Raw genomic sequence first — 16,626 nt, 5'->3', positions numbered from 1 at the left:
CCCTTGGGGGGCTCGGGAATCCTGGAATGTTGCCAGAAGTGTCTGGTGGCAGGATTTTGATCCTACACAGGAGATGAGACCTGTATGAGGACTGGGAGGATTCCACTGGGTGAATGGTGAAGGGATAAGTTAGTTAAAGTGTAAAACACAGGGTTTAGGATTTTGGTACAGGGGGGTCTAAAGAAGTAAGATGGAGGAATTGGGGCGTGTCCTGTCCTTCTTCTTCTTCTTCTTGGCCTCCATCTTCTGTGGTGGTGGTGGCACTTGGGGATTGGTTGTTACTAGAAGTGCACAGGTTAATAAGAGTAGAAAGTATTGGAGAAAAATGATAAATATTGTACACGTAACTTAGGGTATAAAGATAAGTGACCGCCCGGGGGCTTGGGAGTGTGCCCATGGCTGACTTGCTGTGCAGACCTCTGTCGGGCTGAAAGAAAATCTTTTAGATAAACAATTAATAAACACCGAGACCGAGACAAGATCAGAAGTCTCTCCTCGTTCTTTGAAGCGTCGGCTCTCCAAGGCCATCCCTGGGCCTTTCCAGGCCACCTAAACAGCAACAGCCAGAAACCCGACAAGTGGCGTTCGCTGCGTGGGCACCCCCCACCAACCCTTTCGGGGGGGGATCAGCCCTGAAGAGCTGAAGAGCTGAAGAGCCGAGAGAGCAGCTCCTGAGGAGAGAAGCCTGAGAAAAAAAAAAAAGGAAAAGAAGAAAGAAGAAAAGAAAAGAAAAAAAAAAAAACAGCCAGAAGAGTCTGCAAAAAAACAGCAGTCACTGAGAATTCCATCTCTCAGCTTCTGCCGAAGGCAGTTCGCAGAGCAGCCCGGATCGGAACCAGAAGGCGCCTCTGGATTCCTTCTCCTGTGACCTGCTGGACAGAGACGGGAGCCTTCGGACAGCTCTGACGACAGATTCGGTGAGAAGGTCAAAAAATAAGAACATAATTGCACACTCTCCCAAAAAACAACGGGAAATTTTGTCCGCCTTACAAGGCGTGGCTCAAACATATACAGAAAGGATCTCAAAAGAAAGAATTAAAACAGCTGTTGTTGTGGGCAAGGCTTAATTACCCACTGGCCGAAACATGCCTGCTATTCGAAGTGGGGTTTTGGCAGGAAATTAATAGGCACTTATATTTTTTAGCAACAAAGAAGGACGAGACAGCGTTAAAGCTGCTCTCGTCGGCAAGATTGATGCCAGAAAGGCATCATCTCGGCACAGTCGAAAAGACTGGGAGAGCAACGAAAAGTTGCCGGCACCCTCAGAAGGAGGGTGGGGAGCAAAGCTCCAGGAGAAAAAAAAAAGAAAAAATTTTAATTAGTTCTGGCCTCAAGAAGCCAGGGGAAAGGGCTCTCGAGAAAAGAGAGCAGGAAATAATATTAAAGCCCCCGGTCCCAAAACCCAGAAACCCCAAGAAGCTCCTAAAGCGTCCTAAAACTCCGGAGAATACAAGGGAGTCAGGATCGGAGGGGGGGTGCAGGGGGAAGAGAAGGGATCGGGGGGGGAGGCGCTTCCTCGCGGGGGGCACGGCGCGGCAGCGACGGAGCTGGCGGGGAGCGCGGGTGAAGAGACAGAAAAGGGAGACATGAGTGCAGACGCGGCTTTTATCAGCGCGGCGCCGGGGGGTGGCGGCCGCTCCGGCCGGCAGAGTAGCGGAGACGCGCGCGGCGGGCAAAACTCGCAAAAACCCGGGAGCAAAGTCGGCTCGAATTGCGGGGCGGGCCCGGGTGCCGGCGGGGGGCGGGCTGTACACACCGGCGGGAGGAGCCAGGGACACAACGTCAGAGGGAGAGGAGACAGAGTCGGGACAGACCGAGGGGAGGAGATTCGGAGGTGGAACGAGGGGGAGAGAGTGACGTCTCGGGCGAGGAGGGGCCGTGCTCGGGATCCTATGTCCCAGCGGCTCCACACCCTCCTCAGACTTGATGCCTCTGGTATAACCCTCGGAGTCCCAGTCCCTTCCCTTCAAGGGAGACGTTCTGGTGTTCAAGCTCCATTTTCAGCTGAATTAAAAGCCAAGCAGACACGGTCTCAAATGAGATCACGAACACGGCAATCGACAGGACAGGGGCGGTAGAGCTCATGCTGTCATCCGAGCTGGGGAGGCCGGTGACAGCGCCACCTAGTGGGGGGCAAGGCTTTCGCTTGTATCTCCACAGATCGAGACGTGGGTGACGGCACGACACGTGAAACCATTTGGAGTGCGAGAACATGAAAATACGGAACCCAGAACAAAGATCCAAGAGAAAAAAAAAGAGACGAGTACTCAAACAGGGGTCGAGACTCAGATTGCCAAGACGACTCGGAAGAGAAATAAGAAGAAACTAAGGACTTTGGGGGAATTCTCTGTTAAGGTCCTGAATGAAAAGCAAAGCAATGATGTCACACAGAAGTGAAGCCATGAGTTTCATGATGCTTATGTGCATCATTCTTTCATTCATTGCAATAAGCAATGGGGATAATTTACCTATTAATCAGCCAAAGCAAAATGTATGGTAGAGTTCTTTGACATCTCTCCCATTTGGAGAGGAATTTTAAGAGTAGGGTTCTATGTTTTAATAATTCTCCTATTCCTCATACTTGTCGTCCCATGCATATTTGCATGTTTAAAACACGCTATGAATCGGATAGTAAAAGAGGTCTTCCTGGTGCAAACAGAAGGGGGAGATGTGGGATCTCAGCACCTCAGGATGGAGGTGCAGAGAGGCCGAGACCACCCTTGGGGGGCTCGGGAATCCTGGAATGTTGCCAGAAGTGTCTGGTGGCAGGATTTTGATCCTACACAGGAGATGAGACCTGTATGAGGACTGGGAGGATTCCACTGGGTGAATGGTGAAGGGATAAGTTAGTTAAAGTGTAAAACACAGGGTTTAGGATTTTGGTACAGGGGGGTCTAAAGAAGTAAGATGGAGGAATTGGGGCGTGTCCTGTCCTTCTTCTTCTTCTTCTTGGCCTCCATCTTCTGTGGTGGTGGTGGCACTTGGGGATTGGTTGTTACTAGAAGTGCACAGGTTAATAAGAGTAGAAAGTATTGGAGAAAAATGATAAATATTGTACACGTAACTTAGGGTATAAAGATAAGTGACCGCCCGGGGGCTTGGGAGTGTGCCCATGGCTGACTTGCTGTGCAGACCTCTGTCGGGCTGAAAGAAAATCTTTTAGATAAACAATTAATAAACACCGAGACCGAGACAAGATCAGAAGTCTCTCCTCGTTCTTTGAAGCGTCGGCTCTCCAAGGACATCCTTGAGAATTCCAGCACACCTAAAACAGCAGAAAACCTAAACAGCCTAAACAGCCGAGAAATAGAGCAAAAATGGCATTCCCTGAGCTAACTATCTCCGGTAATAAATCAGCCCAGCAAAGAGAAAAGAAGAACGCCGGAAATTTACAAGCAGATACTTATTCTTCTCAACAAGATCAGAAATCTTGTGAACACTTTGAAGGTTCACTTATATTCTACCTGTAAATTTATTCTTGAAATATAAAAGAAAGTCGACCTTACATAGATATAAGCTTGATATGGATATATAGATATATAGCTTCTATAGAGATATATAGTTTCTATAGACAGTATTTTTGTTCTCAAATTTGTCTTTTCATTGGAATCATACTCAAAGACATAGCAAGAGATAGTTGTCTCATTATGATTGCTAGAACAGTTATATATGGAGAAAGAAGCAGAGACCTTTCTGAGGAGAATACCTTCTGGAGCTTAGGAAGCTGTCTGCATAAAAACAAACCTATATTGAAAAGCTCCTCCATTCTGATTAAATGCGCAAAATCGACTTTACACTGAATCATATGGATAAGGTGAAACTTTTATTTAGGAAACAAACTTCATGCAGTTTGAGGAAAGCTGCAGCTAAATCTCTTCTCAGCTTCAATAATATATAAAAAGAATAAGAAAATCATCAGAATTATTTCAGTGTAAAATTGCTGTGACAGAACATCATATCCTATTAAATGTGGAATCACGTGGTGGTTGAGACTTGCATTAAAACACATTTTTTCAGTGAAGTCTGTTTTTACCTGAAAAGTCTATTTTACCCTGAAATTGACTGTGGTGGAGAGAGATGTAGAAAGATAAGGTGTAGGAGTAGGGATAAACACAGTTCAGTGTTTTAACAGTGATGCTAAAGGCTCAAACATTTTTATTTATTATTTTTGACCTCAAAAGATGCAGTAAAAGCCTGAGACTTATTGACTGGATATTTTTACTTCACACAAAATTAATAAAATCTCCCAATCTATTTTAATAATTAGAATTATTGAAAATGCATGTCCTTTAGACTTCTTTTTGACAGAAAATATTTTGCCAATAGAAATTCCAAACTTCAAATATTTAAAAGAATTTTTAAAAATTTACACTTAGTTTTGGTATTTTGAGCTCAGCAACATGTATTTAAGATTATAAAAGAACCTGATATAAAATGCTTTTATGTAGAAATATATAATATACAATACTTAAGTAACACTTTCCTATATAAAATATTTTGGTATTAAGTCTGACTGCAGTTTCTTCTGTAGGAGCTGTATTACATTAAATCATATTTTTTCATAAAATAATAATTTTTTTGTTTCATCTACCTCTCTGAAATTGGAGAAATATTTGTAAGCAAATTTCATGCCTCCTTGAAATTGTTTCCTTCCCTAAATTTTAGCAAGTGATTTATTAAATATATATTATTTTTGTCTTCCATTTTTGTTGTGAGTTCAGCTATGATGCCCTTATTGCAAGATATATAAATTCTAATATGTTGAATCAGCAAAGTAAATACCAAGCATTTCTGAGAACCACTGAGGAATTCTGATAGCTCTGTTGCATTTCCATCAATTGCTGGAAACAACAGAATTGGAATAAAATTTTTATCCTGTGACCTTTGCAATAATTAGACCTTTTCATACTATTTTTATATGTCATTTTAAGGTCATTGACTGTGTCGGCTTTCATCATCTCCTACTACAAGTTGGAATGATTTTAAGGATAAAAAGTAGAATTATAATCTGCTCTTGGGAAATATCTGAGGCTATGGTATCCTCTTCAGAATACCATAATCTTCACAGATTTTTTGCCTATCTGCTACTGTTTCAGAGTTACATCTTAAATGTTCTTCTCCTTAAACCCTTATTTACAGTTTTTAAAAACTTTTTCATATTCTCCTGGGACAGATCAATACTATCTTGATGACTATTTGTATAGACCTACATTTGCAGTTCTACAAAACCCACTTTTAAAAAAAATTGAGTAGTGTAGAAGGCTAAGGCTGTTAGTTATGTGTTCTCTTTATTTCCATCAAAAATGTCAGAAAGGTGACACTGTAAGAGGCACAGTGGCAAAGCTGTTCAGAATCACTTAAGATTCCCTTGCATTTAAATAAATCTCTAAACAGTGAACTCCTTTATACAGATAGTAATAGCCCAAAATTCTCTTTAGCACAGGAAATAGTTCTTAGAAAAGCTGGGCACATGGGGCTTTTCTGTTAATATGAAAGTGATTGAATAGCTCTGCAACTCCCTAAGCACTTTGTAGCAAGTTAAGAATGGATGTAGGAAATGCTTTGAAAAGTTAGAAAAGATTTTCACCCCATTATTTTTTCAGCACTATCTTTTCCAGCCTCAATTTTCTAACTAAGACTAGAAGTGAACTTGTCAACATTTCACAAGATAGATTATTTCTATCCCAACTGGAAATCTTGTGAGATAAGCTGTTCTCTCCCTTCATCCATCATTGGTTTCACAGCAGACATTTACATCTACTAGATCATAAACTCTGTGTCAAATAAATTTGCTGTCAGCAGCACAGAGATTTACCTGTGCTAATGATTCCACCCCAAGGAATGCAGAAACATATCACTCCTAAAGCTGTCAAATTAGCTACTACACTTGTACATGAATATGTACCAGACAACTTCCTTCACAAGGGACCCAGACATTCATATTTCTTCTGGGGAGGCATAGATTTGATTAATTGGCACCTGATGGATATAGAAATGGCTCATGGTCATGCTCAAAAATGTATTAATTTGGTAGATTTTCTACTGAAGACCACTGATGAGTGGCATTCCTTGGGGATCAGTATTGGGACTGGTGCAGTTTAACATCTTTCTAGTCAACACAGACCGTGGCATTGAGTGCACCCTCAGCAGGTTTGCCAATGACACCAAGCTGTGTGGACACTGGAGGCAAGGGATGACATCTAGAGAAACCTTAATAGGCATGGGAAGTGGACCCTTGTAAACCCTATGAAGTTCAACAAGGCCAAGTTCAAGGTCCTGAACCTGGCTGTGGGCAATCCCAAGCACTAACACAGGCTGGGTGGAGAATAGATTAAGAACAGGATTAGGGGGTGAAGATGAGAAGCTTGATGTGACCAGGTAATGTGTGTTTCCGGCCCAGAAAGCCAGCTGTAACCTGGGCTTCATCAAAAGCAGCGTGGCCAGCGGGCAAGGGAGGGGATTCTACCCCTCTGCTCTGCTCTCAAAGCACTGTGAACAGCTCTGGGGCTCCCAGAGTAAGGATGTGGGCCTTTCTAAGCAAGTAGGGAAGGACCATCAGGATGGTCAGAGGGATGGAGAACCTCCCCCATGAAGACAGGCTGAGAGAGCTGGGGTTGTTCAGCCTGGAGAAGAGAAGGCACAGGCACCTTTCCTATGTGGGAATGGAGCAGCCCAGGGACATTGTTTTCTCGGCTTTTATACTAGAAATGATCGCTTAGATATCAAAACCAAGATAAATTCATTACTGAAATTCAAAATACTATGGAAACACTACAAATATAAAAATGAATATGCAGAAAACAACACATTGTAATGCAGCATCCTGGTCTTATGTGTTTTCAGAATCAAATGAAATTACATTCTTTATGAAAAGAAATTAATTCTTAGTTCTATACTTTCCAGTTATCATGGCAGAGCTTAGTCAAAGAATGAGATTTAGATTTCATTCAAGGTTGTGTGTCATCAGCAGAATAGATCTGATTTTGAGCGTATTTTTATTTGGAATTGTACTGAAAATGCTTAGTGAATAATGACAAAACATAAAAATAATTGAAATAAGACCATGATTACCATTTTAGAAGGCCACTCATTGTATTGAGAGGCTACATAAAATTGTCTGAAAAGACAACTCAACACAGCATGATCTACATTTCTCCTATCACCATTTCCTACTATTGACAGCCTATGTCCTCCAGACATGAACATCCCACTTTTGGAGAAGCAGTATCTGCTTGTCCTTGTGCTTTGCTCCCAGATTCCCTAGCAAAGTAATCTGAGAATCTGGTCCTGAAGACAACAACTGACTTAAAACAGGCTTTGTAAGTGCAAGCAATGATACCTAAAAAGCATTCATACCCTAGAATTCTTACCCTTCAGATTCTTTAAAAAGTGTTATTTAAAAGAAAAAACAAAACCAAAATAATTTTTTTTTTCACAAAAACAAATGCCATAAGAGGAAGCTTCAGCAGGCACTAACTCAATTAATGAAAACAGGGATTTTGAAGCTTTCTGCTGACAATCCAGAGCCCATGTCTCGGGCTACATCTAACCTACAAAATTAAGTGGAGCCCTTTCAAGGCACTAGTACTCTTTTATCTGTTGTGTTAAATTGTTAAATTGTTTCTTTCCATGACTTTTAGCCACAGTTTACAAGTACTGTCCTATGCAATTTCCAGATACAGGTAGAGAATGGACATGACCTAGAAACTACTGCAGGAATTTCACCCCATGAAAGGGAACAGATCCACATATCTATAATGAGTACCTACAATTTAATATTAATTATGTGACTTCTGAGTGTGGGCTCCACGTTAGAAAGACTGGAAACCAAAACCTGGAGCCAAGAAAACTCCAAGTACCTTTAGAACACAAAAGATGATTTTCTAAGACATGTTTCATCAGATGTTCCTCCACATATTCTTGTGAATGGTTACAGAAATGGATACATTCCTTGAACAATTCTACACTTATTTTACTTAAAGTTTTGATTTAAAAAAATGCATCATTGTGTATTTACAGATAAGATGGAAATAGACCAATATTTAATGGAAGAGATGGTAATTTAAATTAGGCTATAAGAAGGAATTCACATAGTGAATGTACAATCCATATACAGAGGGAGGTATTGATGGAGAGAGACAAGGATGCATTTTCTCCTCTTTCAGATGACAAAAAGTATTTGGGATAGAAGAAAAAGACCAAGAGGTAAATGCAATTTAGAGAAAGCTTGTAGCCATATGGTTTATAGTATAAATGTACACCAGAAAAGTCAAGGCTAATCTATCTTTCTTTTATACTCTTCCATCTACTAGTTTTATAAATTTCTCTGCTGCCTGCTAACGAAATTTTAAAGAAGTCATATGACATTTTTTATATCATAAACTTTCTTCTTTATATGTTCCATTGATTACATGTCATATCCTCCCTTTCCCCCATCTCTAGCATGTGAAAAAAGCAGAGAGGAAAGGACAGCTCTCTGCTCTCTTCCATTATGTGCTCAAATTGTACAACTGTAAAGACGAAACTTTCCAGAAAATTGAACACAAACTCAAATTGATTCTCAAGGCTAGTAAAATATTAAATGGAGCTCAGGGTCACAACTTTTCCTTTTCCATAATGGTATTAAAAATTCTTGTGGGACTCTCAGTATTTGGATTTTCTCTTAGCATTGAAATAATTGGAAGCCTTTTTTTGTACACAGATGACGGCTATTCTTAATGCTTCATACAGAAAGAGCTGCTTGTTGAATAGTACATGAAATTGCTTTGTTAAACCATTTCTTCTTTCATTAAATACTGCTAAAATGAAATGAGGCTATAGGATTATATAAGCTATCATTCTTAAAACCATTCAGTAGCAAAAGTGTCAGGAGTTGTCTTGCAGGAATTTTTTTCTGTTCCCCAGGGAATTGGGTTGGTATGAGGACAGGCGACAGCTAGAAGGGGAAATCCTGTCCTGCCTGTATGCCCATCACACGTCATTCCTTCAGGGCCCTGGAGACAGCAGTCTCAGCTCCAGAATGGATGCCAATGTACATCATAGCTGAGGGGGAGCTTTGGTCTGCCTTGGTTTTTGTCTGTTTGCTGCTGTCCCTGCACCTCCCACCCCAAGTAACACCACAACCTGGGCCAAACTTCCTGGCACTATTGATTGTGCCATCAGCAGTGATCCATGTCCATGCCTAGGGAGAAGCACCTCTTCTGCCAGGGGAAGGGGAGAATACTTATTCCTGCCCTCGGACTCCACTGTGAATAAAGAATCTGTGGCCAAGACCCTAAAAACTGCTTCTCTTCTGGTGCTTGAATCTCTGCAGAGGAATTACTGTGATGTGGCAGGAGTCCCCCTGGGGTACTGGGCTGCAGGGGAATGAATTCTCACCATTCTCACCGCAGAGAACACAGCATGCCTTGTGAAGGGATTCCTATGGGAAGGAGAGCAGCCCTGTTGCTGGCAATCCTGCCCACTCCTCCTCCTCCTCAGCACAGGGCTTGTGCATTCCCCTGGAGGAAGTTTGACAATTGCAGATGCAAATGAATCAGATTCAGCCTCAAAGGAACTATGTGGCTGTGGTCATAGCCACTTATCTGCAGCTCCGTGAGAGCTCTGTGGGTTTGGGTGTTTGCTGTAGAAACACAGCCTGGTTTGTGCCATGGCAGCCATGAAGCTGACTGTCACACGTTTCACCCCACCAGACCCAAATTATAGATGCAGGCAAGTATAGTCTTTGTGTGAGAAGATCCTTTTAATTTAATCAGGCTTGCAGCTTCTGTTTCTCACCAAGAGAACAAGATTTCTACTAGGTACTTGCTTACCACGTGGACTAGTAAATTATGCACATGCAGAAAATTAATGTTGCCATGAGGGTAAAAGAAAGCAACAGAAAAGTACATCAGGAACTTTCTGCTATCTTCAGGAAAAAAGAAACAGTTTTTATGTAAGCCTAGCCAGCAAGAAAATGAGCCAACAAAAAGAGTTCAAGCAAGGAGTCTCATATGATTGCAAACCTTGTTTGCACTTCTACCTTCTCACTGCTGTTAATGGGAAATAGAACTGGTCCTTGATTTACAGGGGTTTTTTTTTCCAAACAGTGAGGAGTGCAAGGATTACCTTTGCTTTCTCTTGATCACAGTAAAGATGCTGTTTACAAATAAAATATAGAACATCTGTCTTCTTTCAGATCAAGTGCAATCATTACAAGGCAGCAGGCAACAAACTCTCTGCTGCTCTTCTCTGATAACAAAAGATAGTTATTACCATGAGACTCAGACAAAGCTTCGTGTTGACTGGATGTCTGAGTTTCTCAGCACTGCAATTAGCCCCAAGCAGAAACATTAAACAGTGTGGTGGGGATAGAGTATGAAAGTCCCTCATCTACTTATTTCAGATTTCAATATGATTTATTCTAGGCAACATGCCCTGAATCTTGGTAATTTTCAGCTTGTCCTCAGACTACATTTTTTCTCTCTCTCTCTCTTTTCTAATACTTGGCTACATTCTCTGCCCCATGGCCATTCATCTGACTCTCTTACTGATGCTAACTTCATGCTCCTAGCAATAGTTTTTCATGACAATTGAAATCTGTAGTGTACAAAAGAGTTCAAAATCCCCATTGCCCCAATTCTTTGTCTTACTCACTATTTCTCCTGCAGATGGTCAACTTTATTAACTCAAACACGAGGAATTTCTTTTTTTTCTAAAATAGCAATCACAATAACAACATTTTGCAAAAAATTACCAACATTATCTGCATTTGTTAATCATATTTCTTATAATCTTCTAATTTTCTCATAATCTTGCAAAGTGAATGTAGCCAAGGCCCTCTGGGCATCACAGGCAGAGTGGCTTCCAGAGAGATACTTTGCAATGCACATGTCATTCTGCGTGTTGCAGCCTGGGATCTTTTCTGGTTTGGGCAGGAGGTTTCAGCAACCCCAGGGCCAGGGAGCTGAGGCAGTAGGTGATGGTTTGGGGCAGAAAACGTTGATGGACACCTTCAAAGTGCTGTTAGGTATGAGGGCAGTGTGTCTCTCTGAATGGCTGGCTGGGATCAGGTTTACAGTCATCATTGAGGGGTTGGTATGTTTGGCACCCTGAACTTTTCTGACAAAACCTTCAAGCTGAGGTCTGACCTTGAAGGTGTTCCCACAGACTAGAGGCTTTCATCCAGGCTCACAACAGATTAGAGAGGAATCATGCTGTGGATTTCACTGAATCATGAACAATGGTGCTCACTGATCAGGGAAGCTGGCGGGAGTGACAGAAACGGTCCTCTGCAGCCCCAAATGAACTTTCAATACTTCTCAATAATATTTCTCTCCAAAATGTCTGATTTTACCCTCATTCTCCGACCTGAAATCTTTCCTCTAAACTTCACCGCTCTTGGCTTCTCAGATGAGCTAAGATGCAGACTTTCCTGTTGGTACCATATTCCTTGAAAAAAACCCATTAACCCAAAACAATTACTCTCAACTAATTTCAGCTGTTCAATTCTCCTTTCCACATACTCTCTTTCTGCTCATGATTCTCATATTCCAGGTTTTGTGGATTTAGAGATCTATAGAGGAGGATCTTTTCAAGCTCCAAGTTTACTTTGGAATCGCCTAGCATGTCTTCTAGCATTTTCTTTCCAGTGTCAGCTTTATGAAAACTTGTGGCCCATATTATAGACTCATAGAATTATACAATAATGTATCTTGGATGGGAGCTTTAAGCATCAAGTTGTCCAAATCTCCTGCCATGGGAAGGGACATCTTTCACTAGATTGGGTTGCTCAAAATTTTGTCCAAGCAAGCCTTGAACACTTCCAGCATTAGGCAACCTGTGCAGTGCTTTCCCACTATCATTGAGAAAAAAAATTCCTTATATCCAATATATCACATAATACAGTCCTGAAAAGTTTTGTCTTTGTAACATAAACAACGTAAATCATATGATGGAATTAACTCATACCTCAAAATGGAAAAACTATAAATATTACCTTAATTCTAATATAGTTTTAGTATGATACAAGAATATATAAATATATAAATATATATATATATAAAATAGTATTTGTATTATAAAATAATATAGCAGTAACATATAGAAGATAAAGTGGAGACAGTTCCATTGGAATTTGGCACATGGAATGAAATTTTATTGCGGAGGTGATATGCAAATTAAGCTATGCCAAATCCAAAATTTCCTTAACAGCAATGCTTAGGTTCTAACCATGTTCTAACTCTCTTTCATTGGCAGCTTTTGAAGTTGCTCAGTGGATTCCATTTGGCGACCAGACAGCAAAAACATAGTGGTTTATTGCAAAAGCAAAGCATTTAAAAATTGCAAATACCAAAAATCTTCAAAATTAATGATATGCATTGTTGTTTTATTTCTTTCTCTGTGGCATTCTTGCAAGGAAAATGGAAGACATGATAGGAATAGAGAAAATGCTATGTCTTTTCAGATTGATAGTTGATATACTGTAATTTTCTGCCTTCAGCAGCCCCAGATACTTTGGAAGACACAAGAACCATGAACTAGGTAGAAATAAGATTATTTTCCCTCCATTCTCTTATCATCTCAGCATGATTCTCCTCCTAAAATGCATAGCAGGTTAGGATTACTTTAAGTCCTAAAGCATGATGTTTTATCTTGCTTCCCTTACTGATTTTGTCAGTACCTAACTGTTAGGAGCTGGAACTGGAAATCATGACAATTTCAAATAGCCTTACTGCTTACTTAAATGTCTTATTACTCTTTTCTTGCTGGTATATCATATTGGTGCATTTTTTAATGAAAAAATATTTCTTGACAAAAAGTGAGATTTGTTTTGGCTTTATAATTCCACTACTCTTCACTGCCTCAAATCCTTTTTCAAACACTATTTCACTCATCATTAATAACAAAAATCATAAAAGTCATGTCAGAAACCCATTCTTGAAACATAGAACATCATGCTTCTCCATACAATTTATTGGAGGTTCATCTGATGGTTTTTTTTGTATTTCTACATTTGGGTTTGCATGCAAATATACTTTACATGCTGCTTCACAGGTTCTCTCACAAATGGTTTAATGTACTACATATTATCAATGACATGAATTTGCATATATAAAGGATCAATAACAGGAAAAAATGTAATAGCTTACTAAAAATGATATTATGAAATAAAATAATTATTTTGAACCTCATTAAATCAAATCTCAATATCAAAAGTATTACCAAAAAGGACCACATGACATATTTCAGCTGAATTTCAAAGAAGAAAAAGTATAATTACCTTGCACATTAGTACACAGAGCTAGTGAAGCTCTCACTGAACATTCACTACCTTTTATGTTAATTGGGTTCATGTTCTTCTATGCTTCCTAGTAACATTTTCTGTCTAAGCCAGCTTTGCCATAAAACGGTCTATTTTTATTATCCACAAAGCAAATATGTAATTTGGCTCAGAGATCATATGAACCAAGAACTCCCTCCCTCTGAGTTAATTCTTCTCCCCAGAAATCTGTGGGACCATAAGACTTCCAATTTTTTTTCAGAATGTGATTATTTTGAGCAAGCTGCACATAAACACACATCACAAATGTTTGTAAAAAGGCTTTGGAAACTAATCTTTACTGCTGTTGGGATAAGAAATACATAAATCTAGACAAGATAGTGAACACCAGTTGGACATTCACTTCCTGGAAGGCATTTTGGATTTATATCAGATTCCTGTAAGGAGTTCAGAATCCTTATTTTTGCTTTGGGTCTCATTGGAAGCTATAGCATTTTTTTCTGCAACTTAATCATGAAGCTAACAAGGCACAACCCTCATCTCTACTTAAATTTTCACCCACTTTGCAAACCCCTAGCCAAAGTTCTTGCATTTTCCTTTTCCTTTATGTACTTGTATATGTATACTTGTGTGTGAAAACATTTGCAATAGAAGCATGTATTTTTTCACCTGGAAAATTTTTTGTCAAGTTTTGCATATCACCTTTACCACATAGTTTCTGAAAATCGAAGATTACATAGGAACACTAAGGAATATTGAATGCCTGAATCCAGCATTAAATTATTGTATTGAAGTGGATGCTGCAACCAATTGCTATTAAATAGAAAACAAAACATGTCTTAGTCTCAGAAATACCAAATCTGAAATTCTTATCTAGCATTATTGCTAAAGGAAGGTGCAAGGATCTGTCTTAAATCTCGGTACCTGCAGCTTTTAGATGGTTAGATTATTTGTTTCTTCTTTTTTTCCCCACTCTGTGCAAGAAGAAATTCTGGTGGCTTGTTCAAATGAAACAGCTCTCTAAGATCACCTGGAAACATTCATCTTCTGGACATACTGCACAAATCACTAATCTCATGCTTGTCATTAAAATGAGTTAGGGAGTACAAGGAGAGGTGAAAGATGCAGGAAGATTTTTAAAGCTTTTGCATTGCTATTTTAATTTATTTTAAGAATAAGTAAGATCCCTAAATCTTACATTGCAACAAACAGAATGGCCAGAGGAGAACCATGGGCTGAATGATCCCTCTGAATAAAAATGAATGTGATTCAACACAACGCTTCAACATACTGTCTACTAATCTCTTGCTTCCTTGTGTTTAACTCCTTCTAGGACACTGCTGTTAACAACATGGGTTTTTTTTTTTTTTTTTTGTTTTTTTTTGTTTTTTTTTGTTTTTTTTTTACTTTCAAGCAAAGCCAAAGATACAGCTAAACTTTTAAAAATATATGTGCTGGTCTGATATATATTGACCCAACAGACCCAACAACCTGCAACCAGCTGTGCTAACCTGTGCTCTGCTGTAATCTCAACCTTACAACTTTTTCTTCATTCATTGCTTCATTTTATGCCATTCACTAGAGTTCTGAGTCACCACCATAGAAGCTCCAGGTTCAATGGAAAATTAACCCTTTAATGACAATTAAGCATTTTTTGATGCAAATTATGATCATTAGTTTGGTTTTATTTCTCAAAAGCCTTTTTTCCCCGAGCACTTTAAAGAGTTCAAAAGGCTGAGCTAATTTAAAAACAAAATAAATCATAACATGGAAATGCTTCTTAGCTTCAGCTCATAGAAGAGGACTGGACCAAGATTAGTTACCCATCAGATACCCAAGTATCAGTTACCCACCAGAAGCCTAGTGCTCACTTCAAGGTATCCCCAGGTTTGGATGTGTGAGGGATGCAATACAGTTTGGAGTCTATTAATGTTTTCTTACAGTTTTTCATTTAAGTTGGTCTAGAAATAGAGTCTGTTCTAACTCTTGTTCTGTTTGCAGTAACAGAGAAAGGTCCATATTTGCTTTACTTACATTCAAATAATTATTTCAGTATTTGACACCTTTTTTAAATTAAAACAGTACTCAAACCTACTTCATTTAAGAGATCACAGGTCCTCAAATTCTGTTCAGATATTGAAAATCTGTAAATCTCTCATTCCAAGATGTGTAAAATAAACATGCCAACAGAATAATTACTATCTAGTTGTGCTTTCTAAATTAAAATCTCTGTGTTTTTTTCTCTGATACATGCACAGTTTGGGGAGGTGAGTGATACTGCTGGGTCATGAAGACCTATCCCCAAAGGAAGACAAAACCCATTTGCAGATAACAGTGGCTCAGTTTTAGGTTCAGCAGGTTTTTCAGGATATGCTACCCCTGGTGACACATGCTCACAGGGATGGTCATGAGGGATGGTGCACAGCACATTTTTGTCTGCTAGGATGCCAAGCAAAAGTGAAATGGTGTTGCTGCCATGTCAGAACAACGAGTGAGGGCAGGTGTGGCAGGGATTAGTGCTGTCACTGACACAGGCCTCAGCTGTCACATAGGGGTACAGCCTGCTGCAGAGAAAATGGGGAACAGGAGGGCAAGTAAAATAAGAGCATCCCATTAAGAATATAAATATTCCGCTCAGGTCTGAGAATGTTCATAAACTGGGTACATCTTGCTTTACTTCTGCCTTTCTCCATACCTCTGAGTGCTTCTCAGGCAGCTCACATACGAGTCTGTGAAAAAATCTCTGGCGTGTGTGACAGAGTATCACAGCAGCGTGGATGCAGAAATTATCTAGCCTGGCACAGGCATCCCTCAGGACTCTGAGGATGAAACTGAGGTCTTGCTTTTCACAGAACAGTGTAACAAAGTTTTATGGTGCGTGCATGCAATCTTGCATTTGCAAATACCTGAATGTATTTTTCATGCATTATCAAGAGAGCTAACTGCTAGAACATTTGCATATGGAAAGCCTCCCGTTTATGCAGACTACCAGGTTCCAAGTTTCTCTAATCAAGGAAAGGTTCTAGTTATCACAAAGAATTAAATTATGTTTAAGTCTTTTTAAAATGAAAGAAAAATGAAATCAGTGTAAAAATGAAATCAGTGTACAAAAAGCAGAAGACACTGGGAAAGCTACAATTTTAGAGGTGCAAATATGCTTAATATATGAATATAGCTTAAATATTAATATTTTAAATTTTATATCTGCATTTGGCAAAATGTTGCAGTTTTACAGAATGCAGTCTCTGCAGAATAGTGTGGCAGATTTTACTAGTGTTTGCTTTTGCTGGTCTACTAAAAGTATGAACCTCTATTCTGATATAGCATGATACTGGGAGAGAGGTGAATCACAAATCTTTTGTTCA

At 39.6% G+C, this 16,626-nt stretch overlaps 1 protein-coding gene across 3 annotated transcripts in view; it reads right to left on the bottom strand.

Annotated features, from left to right (window-relative positions):
- RALYL (RALY RNA binding protein like) overlaps positions 1–16,626 on the bottom strand; it is a 370,530-nt gene that overhangs the window by 72,577 nt on the left and 281,327 nt on the right. The gene's annotated exons all lie outside the window — the stretch shown is intronic.

The sequence above is a fragment of the Ammospiza caudacuta genome, chromosome 1 (assembly GCF_027887145.1).
Source record: "Ammospiza caudacuta isolate bAmmCau1 chromosome 1, bAmmCau1.pri, whole genome shotgun sequence".
Lineage (NCBI taxonomy): Eukaryota > Metazoa > Chordata > Aves > Passeriformes > Passerellidae > Ammospiza > Ammospiza caudacuta.
Note: the sequence above shows the minus strand (reverse complement) of the source record. Positions and strands in the feature narration are given on the sequence as shown.